Consider the following 14,698-nt stretch of genomic DNA (forward strand, 5'->3'; position numbering starts at 1 on the left):
GCAATGCTGGCCTCATAATTGAGTTTAGAGGTATTCCTCCTTCTTCAGTTTTGTGGAGGACTTTGAGAAGGATTAGTATTTGTTTTTCTTTAAATGTTCAGTAGAATTCACCAGTGAATCCTTCTGGTCCTGACTTTTTCTTTTTCAGGGAAATTTTTGATTACTGATTGAAATTTTCTATTTCTCCATGATTTACTCTTATAGGTTGCTAGGAAGTTCTCCATTTCTTCAAGGTATTCCAATTTGTCATAGTAATTGTTCATAGGACTATTTTATAATCCTTTTTATTTCTGCAGCATCAGTTTTAGTATCTCCTCTTTCTTTTTTATTCAAACCCTTTTTTTTTTTCTTATTCCAGCTAAGGATTTATCACTTTTGATTATCTTTTTGAAAACCAACTCCTAGTTTTGTTGATTTTTTGTTTTTTTCTATTCTCTATTCATTTTCTGTTGTATTTCTGCTCTCTGCCTCATTTATTTCTGTTCTAATCAATATTGTTTTCTTCCTTCTGCTAACTTTGATTGTATAATATTTTTGTAGTCCTTGAAATTTAAAGTTAGATTGTTTATTTGAGATCTTTTTTAATGCCGCAGACATTTATCACTATATGCTTCTCTCTTTGTACTGCTTTTGCTGTATCCTGTCATTTTTGGTATGTTCTTTTTTCACTTTTGATGGTCTCAAGATATTTTCAAATTTAACTTTTATTTTTTGGCCTGTTGGGGGTTCAAGAGTGTTTTATTTAACTTCCACATATTGTAAATTTTCCAGTTTTTTTTTTTTTCCTGCTATTGATTTCTAGTCTCATTCCATTATGGTCAGAGAAGATATGTGGTATGATTTCAGTCTTCTTCAATTTAAGTCTTGTTTTGTGATCTAACATGTGATCTACCTTGGAGAATGTTCTGTGGCACTTGAAGTTTAATTGCCATTCGGTGGGAGGTTCTGTATATGTCTGTTAGGTCCATTTGGTCTCTAGTGTTGTCCAAGTGCTCTGTTTCTCTATTGATCTGCCTGGATAGCCTATGAATTATTGAAATCCCCTATCAGTATTGTGTTGTTGTCTATCTCTCCCTCAGTTCTGTCAATATATGTTTCATATATTTGGATGTTCTGATGCTGAGTGGGTGTATATTTATAATTGTTATATCTTCTTGGTGAATTGACCCTTTTATCATTGTACTCTTTGTGATGGTTTTTGATTCAAGTCTATTTTGTCTGATACAAGTATGCCTGCACTACCCCCTCCCCCCACCCCACCCCTCCACATGTTCTCTTTTTGGAATGTCTTTTTCAATCTTTTTGCTTTCATCCTATGTGCACCCTTAAATCTGCATGACATTTTGACCTCCATCTTTAGACATTCATCTTATTTCTCAACATTTTCAGAGTCTGACTGGAGTAATGTGCTCTTTAGTGTTTACTGCTTTGAAGAATTCAACAAAATGTTTCACTTAAGCTGAGCCTCTTTTCTCTCCCACCTCTGAACTTGAATGTCACTTATTATCTATCTTATTTTCTTGGAACTTAGCATACAAGGCTCAAATGGTAAGCTTTCTTAAAGGAGGACAATATGCTTGTTAAACTCAAGAATTCTGGTTTGTTGGGTCAGGTCTTTAGGAAACATATTAAATTGTTGGCTGTTAGCGCCCGTGGGAATATTTCTAAAGTGGAATCTGAGCCTGATATTCAGGTTTATTAGACACTGAATTAAGGATTTTAATAGAAGAATAGGCTGGTCTGCCCTATAGCAAAATTTTATCAAAGTATGACCTGTGGACTAACTGCATCACACTTATCCTCACTGAGTCAATGAGTATCATCTCCCCAACTAAATTGTAAGCTTCTTATAGACAAGAACTTTTTTATAGCTCTTGTTCACCATCCCCCTCACCCAATATCCCAACTGTGCCTAGAATAGAAGATGCTGTCCATATACCTGTGTCAGTTTATTTTAAACAACGTAAATGCAGTAATATTTCCATTTCTCTCTCAGAATTGAGGCTACGTTCCACAAGATTCAAACATCAAGCTTTTAAATTTTTGTGAACCCATAGATCTGTACATAGTTGGCACAACTGTGCTTCTCCTGCACCACTCTAAGATGATCCTATCACAGGATGGTCATTAATTGTTTTAAAGTGCAAAGAAATAATAAGCAAAGAGAAGAAATCTCTTCTCAAAAGAACTTCTTCCACTAAAGTGAACACTAAAGGTCAAAAAGTCAAATTAATATGGGATTTTTCACTGTTAGAAGTGATAAAAAACACTGACAAGAAATAACACAGTGCTGATTGCTATTATCATCTTTTCAATTTCCATTACAGTTGTTTATATTATTTTCATGGGATTTCAGTGAAGTTATCGAGGTTTTTATAATAGTCAAATTAATAAAACAAAAACTCTTGAAATACCAATACAAAGAAAAATGAGTCAGAACATGAAAAATGTTTCAGACAAGTTGACAACATATATTCTTTACTCGTTTCTCTTTTTAAGAGAAGTTCCATCTTATTCACACCCACATGTACAATACACTGAATAAAATACAGCTAATCACCCTATAGGGATAAAAAAGAAGCACAAGCTGCTTCCAGAAAATTCTTCTCTATTACTCCGACTATCTTAGTGAATTTGGCAAATGAAAGTATTTTGAAATATTCTCTAAATTTTTGTGTTTTATAATGATTTGCTTATTTATCTCAATGTAAATTTCACAAACCCTTGTAGAAATGTATTATTTTATTTTAACATTTAGAATTTGAATATTCCTATTTTCTCTCTTTTCTTTGCTCCCTATAATGATCTTTAGGATAGACTACATATACCCCTTACGTACTCCCCACATTCTACACCCCATGCACATGCAAAATAACTTTTGGGGACATATTAACATGAATTTGATTGAGTTTAGATGGCTGTAGAAAACATAGTTTTTATATCTCAACATTTAAAAAATGTCTTTTGGCAGTTACCCTAGTTTGAGCCCAAATTCTATTGATTTATAAAATGCTTTATAAAATACACCTAGATATGAGTAGTAAAAGGGTGAGTCTACATTACTGGGAGTCTATTTACATGAGTAACTGAAAAGAAATCAGGGAAAGAATGTATTATAACCAAGAGTCAGATATAATAGGTCAGTCGAACAGAATGTAGATAACAGAAATAGATCTACACATATAGGGACACATATAGGGACCACTGATTTTCAGCAAAGATGTAAAGCCAATTCAATAGAGAAAGGATAGTCTTGACAATGCCACTGGAGGCATGTGGTGCATGGGTATTGACCATAGATAGCCATATATGGAAGGATGAAATTTTCTCCTTATGCCATATAAAGAATTAACTCAAAATAGATCAAAAGATAAATTTACAAAATTTTTACATGAAAGCATGGGACAAAAACTTTGTGACCTTGGGTTAGGAAGGATTTCCTAGAGATGAAACCAAAAAAGTGATAAAAGAAAAAAAATGATAAACTGTGTAAGTCTCATCAAAATCCAAACTTTCTGCTCTTTGAAAGACATTATTAAGATAATGAAAGGAAAGCCACATAACTGGAATAAAATATTTGCAAGTCACATCTGAAAAGATGTGTGTCTAGAACACAAAGAACTCTCAAAACTCAATATATAGAACGTTTTTAAAAGTTAGAAACATGGACAAAATATTTGAAAAGAAAGCACACCTAGGAAACATGTATGGATGGCAAGTTGCTCAGCATCATCACTTATTAGCTGAATGAAAATTAAAGCCACTGCACACCTATTGGATGGTTAAAATTAGAAAAGTCTGACCACACCAAGTTTTGGTGAGGAAGTGTAGGAAATGGAACTCTTATACACTGCTAGTGGGAAGGAAAATGGTGTAATCACTTCAGAAAACTTTCAGTTTCTTTAGAAGTTAAACATGTACCTACCACATGACCCAGTCCTTCAACTCCTAGATATCTATTTGATAAAAATTAAAGTATATGTTCATACAAAGACTTGTATGTGAATGTTCATAATATCCTTATTTTTTAATAGCTAGAAATTATAGCAACTCAAGCATCCATCCACAGATGAAGGAATAAGCATAACATGGCACACCTACAGTGGGATACTACTCAGCAAAACAAAGGAATAGACTATTTATACACACAAAAAAATATGAATTAGTCACAAAAAAATTACACTTAGTGAAAGAAGCCAGACAAAAGATTCCACACAGTAGGAATCAATTTACATAAATTTCTAGAAAATGCAAATGCATCTATAATGATAAAAAGCATATCAATGGTCACCTGGGGATGTGGAAAGGCAGGATGGGGAAAAGTGGAAGGGGGCTACGAATGGACACAAAGAAACTTTTGTGGGCAGTGGGTATGTTATTTTCTTGATTGTGCTGATGGTTTCATGGGTATGTATACGCATATTTCAGAACCTTGCCAATTGTGTACTTTAAGTTAGTGCAGCTTATAGAATGTCACTTATATTTTAACAAAGTCATTAAAAAAGTTAAGAACAGAAGTTTGGCTTAACAAAAATGTACCAAAGAACATAAAAGTCTAGTCGATTAGTTGAAATTTTGTGTAGTTTATTTCCTTTAAAATAGGTATCCTATATAATTGTGAGAGATGCTACTCGTAATGAAAGGTAATAAAGCAATGTTCATTGATATCACGGCAGTAGTGTCTGATACCCTCTAGCAACGAATTGCCTGGTGGAGGTAACTGAAGCATTATTGATAAGGAACTCATTAAGTGTAGATATGTCTCCCATTTCCATCCATATATTATGTATGTATGTATGTATGTATGTACATACGTATCTATCTATGTATCTATTATGTATCTATCCTTGTTTATAGAACAAAACAACAATAATAATTTAAATGACTTCCTTACCTTATTTTAGTTTAGCCTTCCAAAAATCTTGCAAGGTAAATAGGCCATGTAAAAGCATTGAGTTCACTGAGACACTTGAAGGATGGCTCTACCGTTTGTCATCGTGCAACCAATAAATGGTGCAGGGAATTCAACCCACATCTTCTCTGTCCTCCTCTCTTATCTCCCTAGCCTGTTCAGATCCCAACTTCTTTGCGAGGCTTATCCTGTCCACTGTTTAAATTGAAAGCTGTGATTCTGCCTAAATCTCAATGCTCCCTATGCTACTTTATACTCCGTAACATTAGTTCCTGGCTAACCTATCAGGTAATTTGCATGTTTGTATTTTTGCTCCCATCCACCTAGAATGTAGGCTACACACAGTTGCGAATTTTGCCTTTTTTAAGTCCAGTGGAGATCCAGCAAAAAAGTCAGTGTCAGCCAGAACTGGGCACAGTTGTAACTTGTGTGATTTGATATTTTAGTGATTTAGATCAGAGCTGGGCCACTTACTGAAGAGCATCTCTTCTGCTGCATTAAGGCAGCACAATACATTAAAAGAAACTGAAATTTCCAACAATTACAGAGCGGGTATGTGCCCTTTCTCCCCTTGTTCCTCCAGGCTCAAATCTATCCTCTCTGGGTGATATGGGAATGTGTAAGAATGACTGGCCTAAGTCTAAATTAAATAAGAAGACACACAAGAAAACATTGAAACATTTCTAAAAAAAAAAAAATCATTGAGTGGTTTCCTTTGACACATCAGAGGTTCTCTAGCCTCTAGTAAGGTCAGAGAGAAGGGGTGGGAGAAGAGTGAAACACAGAGGAAGAGGCAAGGGTGAGTCACCTCATCTCTCCCTCCTTTGGACCTTACTTCCCCCTGGATTGTCATCCGTTACATTCAAAATGTAGATTGCAGGAGTCAGTGTGTGCAGGTAGAGGATGTGGTCACTTCTACATCCCAGTCATTGCAACGCAGAAAATTCAGCATAGTTATGTCTGGCTCAACCCATCACCATTCACACAGGTTAATTCTTTCTCTACTGCTTAGTCAAAAAGACACATGAGCGAGGGCAGATTCATAACAAAGTTTCATGTACATTAAGTACACATGTGGGCAGGATAAAAGCCCATCGAGGCAAATAGGTAGGGGTAAAGGGAGTCCCTACAGGCAGCAGTGGTATCCTGCCCGTTCCAAGACCAGAGAAAACTGGCCCAGAGCTTGGGTCAGCCAAGTTCACAGTCATGCCAGGGATGGCACGGTTGATGATTTATGTAGCTTTCTTCCATTCTCCACTAGAACTTCTTGAATCTGCTGTCTTTCTGGTGTAGGTCTAAACACAAATACATGTATGCACACAATGTACACACTTTCTGTACGAAGAGATCAGGGTAAGTTTCACTTAAAGGGGTTGGGCCCCTTTCTGGTGCAAAGAAGTCAGTTTCCAGTTATATCCAATTTGGAGAGGAATATTAGGTCCTTATTCGTGACAAAAGAAGGGAATGTGTAGGTGAAGTCCTAGTCAGGTTATGAAGGTGCTCTAGTCATGCCCAGAGCACAGGCCCAATTTACCAGGACACATACAGTGTTTGATCCTCCAAAGTCAGAGGAGTACCCGACTAGGACAAGTCCAAGTTCTGTTTAACATTTCCTGGCACTATCCCCCAGTGCACCACCAGCGCTGTGCTTATGGGGGGCACTTGTGCTCTGTGTGGCTGAGGGACCGTAAGTGTATCCAGTCGTAGCAGGCGTGGAGCTGTTCCCCAGAGCACCACCTGTGTTAGAGGTAAGAGGGCTCCCAGTGTCCTTCTGGGGGGTGCTGACATAGAGGCCTGCCATCATAGATGTGATACTGTCTGCATCTGCTATGGCACTTGCTGCGTTTGCATTGGGTCGGCCGCAATCATTCTGATGTGAAGAACTACTAGGTTCTACGTTCGTGGGAATGACGTTGTCCCCTCCATGCATACCATCTGCATGCTGGGCGGGAGGACCGCATTTGCGTGGAAGGACGGTGGAACTACAAGTGGGTCCAAGCATAGAGCTGGTGCTGCCACCTGTAACTGCAGCAGAGGCCGTGTGGCCAGGCAAGTCCGAGGGGCTCTGTAGGGGGTAAACACGCACGCCTCTTGAAACACGTGTCTTCTGCTTGGTAGTGGCTCTTCCACACGAAGCATTTAGTTCTTGTGTACACGGCTTCCGGGTGCACTTCTGGCCAACGATAACAAGAGAGCTTCCACCTGCGGGAACAGCGTGGCCCTCTCCCACTACCCCATCACCTGGGTTTTGGACGGCTCGCCCCCTGACGCTCAGATTTAAGAAGGAGGCTGGCACATGTCCTGACCCACATTTCGGGTCCGTGCTGGTTGCTCGGTGACGTGGGGCAAGTTTTCGTCGTGCAGATGGTGTCTGGGTGCCCTTGGGGCTAAAAGGAACACAAGAGCTTGTACCTGTGGGAACAGCGTGGCCCTCTCCCACTACATCACCTGGGTTTTGGACGGCTCGCCCCCTCATGATCAGATTTAACAAGCAGGCTGGCACATGTCCTGATCCACGTTTCGTCTCCGTGCCGGTTGCTCGGTGACGTGGGGCAAGTTTTCTTTGTGCAGGTGGGCTCTGAGTGCCCTTGGAGCTAACAGGAACATGAGAGCTTGTACCTGCGGGAACAGCGTGGCCCTGTCCCACTACCCCATCACCTGGGTTTTGGACGGCTCGCCCCCTGCCGATCAGATTTAAGAAGCAGACTGGCATGTGTCCTGATCCATGTTTCGTCTCTGTGATGGTGGCTTGGTGACGTGGGGCAGCCTTTCTTCGTGCAGATGGGGTCTGGGTGCCCTTGGGGCTAACAGGAACACGGAAGTGTGTACCTGCGGGAACAGCGTGGCCCTCTACCACTACATCACCTGGGTTTTGGACGGCTCGCCCCCTGATGATCATATTTAAGAAGCAGGCTGGCACGTGTCCTGACCCACGTTTCTTCTCGGTTCTCGTGGCTCGGTCACGTGGGGCAAGTTTTCTTTGTCCAGATTGGCTCTGGGTGCCCTTGAGGCTACCAGCAATACTAGAGATTCCACGTGAGGGAACAGGGCGGCCCTCTCCCACTACTCCATCACCTGGGGTTCTGATGGCTGGCCCCCTGCTGCTCAGATTTAAGGGGGAGGCTGCCTGGTCTCTTGACTTAGTCCTCTTCTCCACGGTGGCATCTCCTCTACATGAGGCAAGTTTTCTCTGTCGGGATGAGCCCCCGGGGCACTTATGGGTAGTGGGGACTGTAGAGTCTCCACCTGTGGGAACAGTACAGCCCTGCCCCACTGCTCCACTACCTGGGTTCTGGATGGGTGGGCCCCAAGTGCCTGGATTCAAGGTGGAACTAGCATTTTGTCCAAATACCGGGACGGTATTTGTTCCTCCTACAGCAGCAGCCATGCCATCACCACAGCGATTCCAGGTTGTCTGACCTAAAGTTGGAGCAGAAATGGTTCTTGGTACCCCGTTCAGTCCTGCCCCAAGGTGGAATGCTCCGGATGCCTGTGAATGAGCGGGGCCTGGGATGTACACACCACTGCCCATAGGGGCCGCACGTCCCGAAAACACATGTCGGCCTGAAGTACTGTCAGCTAACGGTGAGCCACCATCCCCGGTGCTGGGCATCCCCGTGGCAACTCCAAAGCCTGTTGTGGTAGATACGCCAATGGGCAGGATGCCTGGCTTGTCACTCGAGGCCGGCTGGATAGTGAGAGTGGTGATAGATGCGGAACCTGCCAAACCTGCCTTCACTGCGTTGTCTCTGGGGGGCTGGGCTACGAGAGCAGATGGGCCCATAGCTTGTGTTGAGGCTACTGGTGTTCCTAACAGGTGAGAATTGTCAGGCTGCTGCCCATTATGATGCCCAGTTGTGGGCTGAGAGGTGATTCCTGGGTCAGAGTGGTTGGAAACTGAGGTCTGTCCGATGGAGGACTTTTTCGGTAAATGGATAGAGTCGTGGGCCACCACAGTGCTGCCACAGGGTGGTGTGTTAGCAGAACCAGAAAGCACCATGTTAAGTGGGAAATGGTTGTCCCTGGACTCAGGGGAGGAACAGAAGATGGAAGCCTGAGATGGCGATGGAGTGTCCATGGCTTCGCTGTTACAGGCCGAGTTGCAGGTTGCAGAGGGCTTGCCTACTGGAGTGGAGGTGACTCCAGAATCCGCAAGGGACAAGCTACTGGAAACGGCAACACTGGCAAGAAGGGCTGTCTTCGGATCTCCAGGTGGGCTGGTGAAAACTGGAGACTCTGCAGGGCACCTCTGCTTCAAACTGCAACGACCCTGGGGAAACGAAGGAGATCCCATTCCGGATCCTTGGGGAGATCTGAAAATAACAGCCTTTGAAAGGGGAGTGGTGTCCATGTCGACGACACCAGGACCTGAAGTGAGCCTGGAGGTAGATGTACATGCATTGGCTGCGATGGTAGAAGCAGCTGTCTTAGAAATGATGGGCTGGACAACTGAAACAGGGCTATGTGTGGAAGGATTTGGAAGAGGGGCGGGTAGGATAGGAGGGGGGGAATGTATACACAGAGGCACTGGGGATTCTGTGTTGCAGGAGGGTGGCTGTAAGGAGGGGGTTGAGGTGTTAGGAAGTGTGGTGATGTCAGAAATAAGACAGGTTACAGCAGTGACTGGCGGAAGAGGGCCTTCTTTCTGCACAGGAATTCCACAAATGAGACTGGAACTACGATGAGGAACACCACCAGCAGGAACAGCTGGAGAAGATTTAGAAACCATCTGGGCTGTCTCCTGACCAAGGTTTGGTGATGGAGGGACAGAGGCAGTCGGGGGCTTGGCAGATTGGTCAGCCAAGTCATCAGTAGGAATGGGGACTTGCAAAGTGCGACTCGCCAAAAGCAGAGAGTTAGCGGTCTCTGAGGCAAGTAGGCATAAAGAAGTGGCAGACTGAGCATCTGAGCAGTCTCCTTTGATCTCTCTTCTGTCTTCCAAGATCTTACTCCTGTGACATTTGGTATTCTTCAAGGTGTCCAGGTTTTTGTCAATAGTTCTGCAAGGAAACCTAGGAAGTGGGGGCAACTCGCCGTGGCCCCACCACTGGGGCGGTGGTGGTGGCCGAGAATGGGACGTGGATGTTTTCCGTTTGCAGGGCCTACTGCTGGCAGATACAGGGGAAAAAGAGCTCCTTGATAAGATGCCTGGAGGCTCATTAGCCTGTATCTCCTTCCTGGAGAGGTATGATGTGTCCCTAACAGGCTGATGGCTTTCACCCGCCACTTCCTTTGTTGATGTCTCCTGCAGTAAGGGGCAGCGTGCGGGTGGGTCGGAGAGCGCTGCTGTATCTGTATCAGGCACCAATTTTCCAGCTGGGCCATGTGAGGAGGTGACTGCGCAGGCTACACGGCGGCAGTGCATCAGAGACTTCTGGGTATTCTCCCTCAAATGGTCTTCTGGAGGATTAGGATGGAGGTCCAAAGGTGGGGGGCTGTGCTGCCAGGAAGTGAGAAGCCCACCGCTCTCCAGGGCACTAGATTTTAATGGTATGTCCCCAACGTGATGGGGGACCCTGTTCCCACCATTCTGCCCTTTGGTCTCTGCAAGATCCTCCATCTTTTTTCTGGGATCTTCTTGGACCTTCTCCTCCACCCCAAATGGGCACAAAAGTGGGAGGTGCCTGGATGGTACCGACTCCACAGCCTCCTCTACCTTCTCAGATAGTGAACGTGGGAGAGTGAATTTGCGCCCCAGAGGAGGGATCCTTTTGGCTCTGGAGTGTCCAAACATCATGGAATTACGAGCAGACAGCACAGGTTTTTTCGGAGAGTGACTCCAGTTCACCAAGGGAGGGATCCCCAGAGGGGTACCTGCGGCCTGCGGGATGGGGTACCGCCTCTTGGGCTGGATGTATAAACTAGCCGGTAAAGGCCTAAGATTCCGGTGGAAGAGCCTGCGCCCAGGGCCCAGGGCCCGTGAAGGAGCAGCGGGGTGGTCCCGGCCAGGTGGTGGAACAGCATCGCGGGAGGGGGGGTGCAGGGGCCACACATAGCCAGGCGGCGGGCGGGAGCGGAGGAGGCAGAGGCGGCGGCGGGGGCGGGGTGGGAAACGAAACTTACAAAGCAGGTTGCCCATATCGGGCTGCTTGTGCGCCAAACGACTGAGAGATGGGAGTAAAAAAGGTGGAGAGCGCCTCCTGAGCTTCTGACTCCTTTCTTAGTCAAACAGGCACTGAGCCTGAGGGACTGAGCCGGGCCTTTGTGCCGCCTCCCAGGAAGATGGCGCCAACAGGGGCGCGCATGCGCAGCATGGCAAGTGACCTCAGCAAAGGGCAAAGGGCAAATGGCGAGGCCCCAAAGCCCCGCCCCTTAGCCTCCCGCGTCTGGACTTCCCGCCTGCAGCCGGCAGCCCTTGGCTGGTGTATAGATTTCAGGCTGCAGGTGGCGGTTGTATACAAGCAGCTGGGCCACTGCTTGGCGACTGTGGGGGAGTGCGGTGGCTGTGGGGCCTCTCAGCGCCTGGGTGTGTGTTGCCAGCCCTTCTCTCAAGAAAGCTGAGCACGGGAGCTCCCGACACTGCGGGGGGGTGGCCTGCTGCCCCCGGGGCCCTCTCTGCTTCCCTGTGAGGCCTAGAGCCAGGTGTGTCTTCGCTAGGGCTGTCCAGGCCTTGAGCATCACCCTTCCAAGCGGACGCCAAACCCTGACCTGACTGCATGCTGCGCCCCAAGACCTCCCTTCGTGGCAGGCAAGTTTTTGCTTTGTTCCTTTTCGGGAATTTGGCTAAACCTTTACCACTGAGACCGCCTCTCAGGTCACGCAGGTGCTGGTGGCTTAGCCGGGATTCAAACCCAGCGGAGTGACTCCAGAGCTCTTACTCTGGACTGTGACGCCTCCTTACCGTATATGCATCGTATGTTACCATTTTTCTTTCCCTTTTGCTTAGTTCTTAGGGTACTTCGCACCGTGCCATACTCACGGGGAGCATAGGCACTGCCCAGTACCGGGCCTCCGTTGAACAGAAGTTCAATTCATAAATTAATCAGGGTCGCAATGGGTTCTGGCCTCAGAAGACCATGGCTCGGGCACCGCCAGTTGTAAGCATAGCACCATCCCACATTTGTAACTGAGCTTTGCAGCCCAGAGTTTCTCTTTGGTCTACTCTGAAGAATCCAAATACGTAAGATTATATGTGAATATATAAAGACTATATTCTAGATACCTTGTGGTCTACCTGAAGGGAATTCACCAGTTCCATATGGGTTAGAAGCCAGTTTCTCCGGCCTTCTAGGAATGTGTCTAATAAGGCATCTCACTAATGTCTAGAAAGCAAACATGTCATTTATTGTAAGTTAATAGTGGAGCAATGTATTGGATTGAAGTCACATCACCACAATTTGGTCATTGTGAGCATGCCAGCCGGGTCCATTCTTCACCTCACCTTGTTGGCATTTAAATATAATTCTAGAGATTCATATGCTCAAGAGGGGAGAGATATGCCTGGGTGTCTGGCAAGAGAAACATGCATTATTGTCTAAGAGCTGAAAACTTCAGCATGAAGAAAAAGGTTTGAAAAATCTTGGCCTACGTGTGGCCTTGCCTAGTTTGAATCTTGTTACTTTGGTTTACTTCATTGAAGTGTTTTCTCTCTCATGGTACTGATGTTGCATATCAGGGGCATGACATGCAGAAGGTTCAGAACCAAGAATCCTGTAATCAGTAAAATAGTATATATATATATATATATATATATATATATACATATATATAGACTTAAAAATTTTTATATATATACTATTATTTTATACATAGTAATATATATTGTATATATACACACAGTAAAATCTTGGAGTGTGAGTAACTTGTTCTGCGAGTGTTCCACAAGACGGGTAGACGTTTCTAATAAATATTAACTTGATAAATGAGTGATGTCTTGCAATACAAGGAGTATGTGATGTCAAAGGTCACATGACAATTGAACCAATGGTTGTGTGTCTCTCTCTCTGTCTCTGTCTCTCTCTCTCTCTCGGTCTCTCTCTATTTCTCTGTGGGACTGTGGGGTGATGGTCTCCCATGCTCAGATGCTCGGTCTCGGGTCCCAGTGTTTGGCAGAAATGAGTGATTTTTCAGAGCAGTGGGAGGTGCCCACAACTGACTCTAACTCGTGTATTTTTGTCACTTCAAAGCACCAATGGACAGTCCTTTGCTTTTCCATACAAGAATGAGCTTTGGAATGCATTGCTTCATTCTAGGTCAGGCTGCCTGCAGATATAGCCCCTTTCTTCTGTTGCCTTATTGCCAGTTCCATTAAATACAGTATATGACAAGAGCTTACTAATACTGTAGTGTAGTCAACCTCCATTAGTGATAATGAAAGTCATCTTACACAACAGCCCTCCTCTCTCTTCTCCCTCACACCAGCCATGAAAGTTTTCAAAGGGAAATGCAGATTGATTTTTTATGTTTCATTATATTTTATATATTTTTTATTGTTTTGTATCACATTACAGTATCATAATGATTTTTGTGTGAATATTTTTGGATTGTGGGACAAATCATCTGAGGTTCCATTATTTCTTATGGGGACATTGGCTTTGCTATACAAGTGCTTTGGATTACAAGATGTTTCTGGAACAAATTATGCTCGCAAACTGAGGCTTTTACTGTATTTAGTTTTTTGTATATTTAAAGTAGCATTGGTCATAGTTTGTATCTTATAAAATTAGTTTCAGTGCTCTGTTTATGAGAGCTTTTATAGTATGTTAGAGCCAGTTTGGAGTTCCATCCCCAACCAAGTTGGAGGTTGGTAGGACACAAAAGGTTTTGCTCAGACCCAAATGCCGCTTGAAAAAAAGGAGAAATATAAGCCCTTTCTAATCTCTCTGGGAGCACAAATGATTTATAGATATGACATTTAACCACAATCCCTTTGATATCATTTGAGTTCAGCAAGGAACAATTCTTGATGTTGTTTGTTTGAACAGAAATAGCAAACTTGTGCAAATGTTGGGCAAAGATTTCTTCTAGGAACTCTGAAAAAGATGATGATGTCAGATATATCTGGACACAATAAATGACAGTCATGTTATTTCCATCTTTTTATTTCCCAGGACAAAGGGGCAAATTCAGCATATGATGAGTGTTGGGGCTTCAGGACAATACAAGGAAGTTTGGGTGAGGACATCCCATAAAAATCTACCTCTTGATTTTTCTTGTCAAATGGGAGTAGACAGGAGGGATGCTGTTTTGAAATATAGACCATTCTCTTACTTGTCCTTAAAGGCAAAATATATTAGATGGCAATGATTCTTCTGAGCTAATTTGCCTTGGCAGAAGCCAATATGTTGAGACAGAACTTGTGAAGGCAAAATATTTTTTGAGCGATTAATTTAATCATTAATAAAAATATTTTGATACTAACAGCAAATTATAGTTGCCAGGAGGATTCCTTCTCATTTGACAATTTATGAAGCACCAATCTCCAGTATAGTAAATGAAGCCAGGGGTGTGTAGTTTGAATGGAATTGGTAGTAGGGACAGTGAACCATAGCTGACACCCTGTGATGGAACACTCCCTCCCCGTTCCCTTGTCTTGCCCACCAGCAATCTGAGGTAATTCATACAGAGTTAATATGGAGGGAAGACTGAGTGATCCATGAAACTCGTTAAGTGAACTTTTTTTTCCCCCTAAAATAACTTTTGTCTGCTTGGTTTCAACCCCTGTTCTCTCTTCTGTTTACTATAAACAGGGCTCAGCAGAAGCTCACTGGCCTTGTGCAGCCCCTTCTTTGGAAGCCCTTTCATGATCCCTCCATTCATCGGTCTTACATTTCACTTTTTGTCTTC

The sequence above is a fragment of the Panthera pardus genome, unplaced genomic scaffold (genome assembly GCF_024362965.1).
Source record: "Panthera pardus isolate Hobbes unplaced genomic scaffold, ASM2436296v1 HiC_scaffold_20, whole genome shotgun sequence".
Lineage (NCBI taxonomy): Eukaryota > Metazoa > Chordata > Mammalia > Carnivora > Felidae > Panthera > Panthera pardus.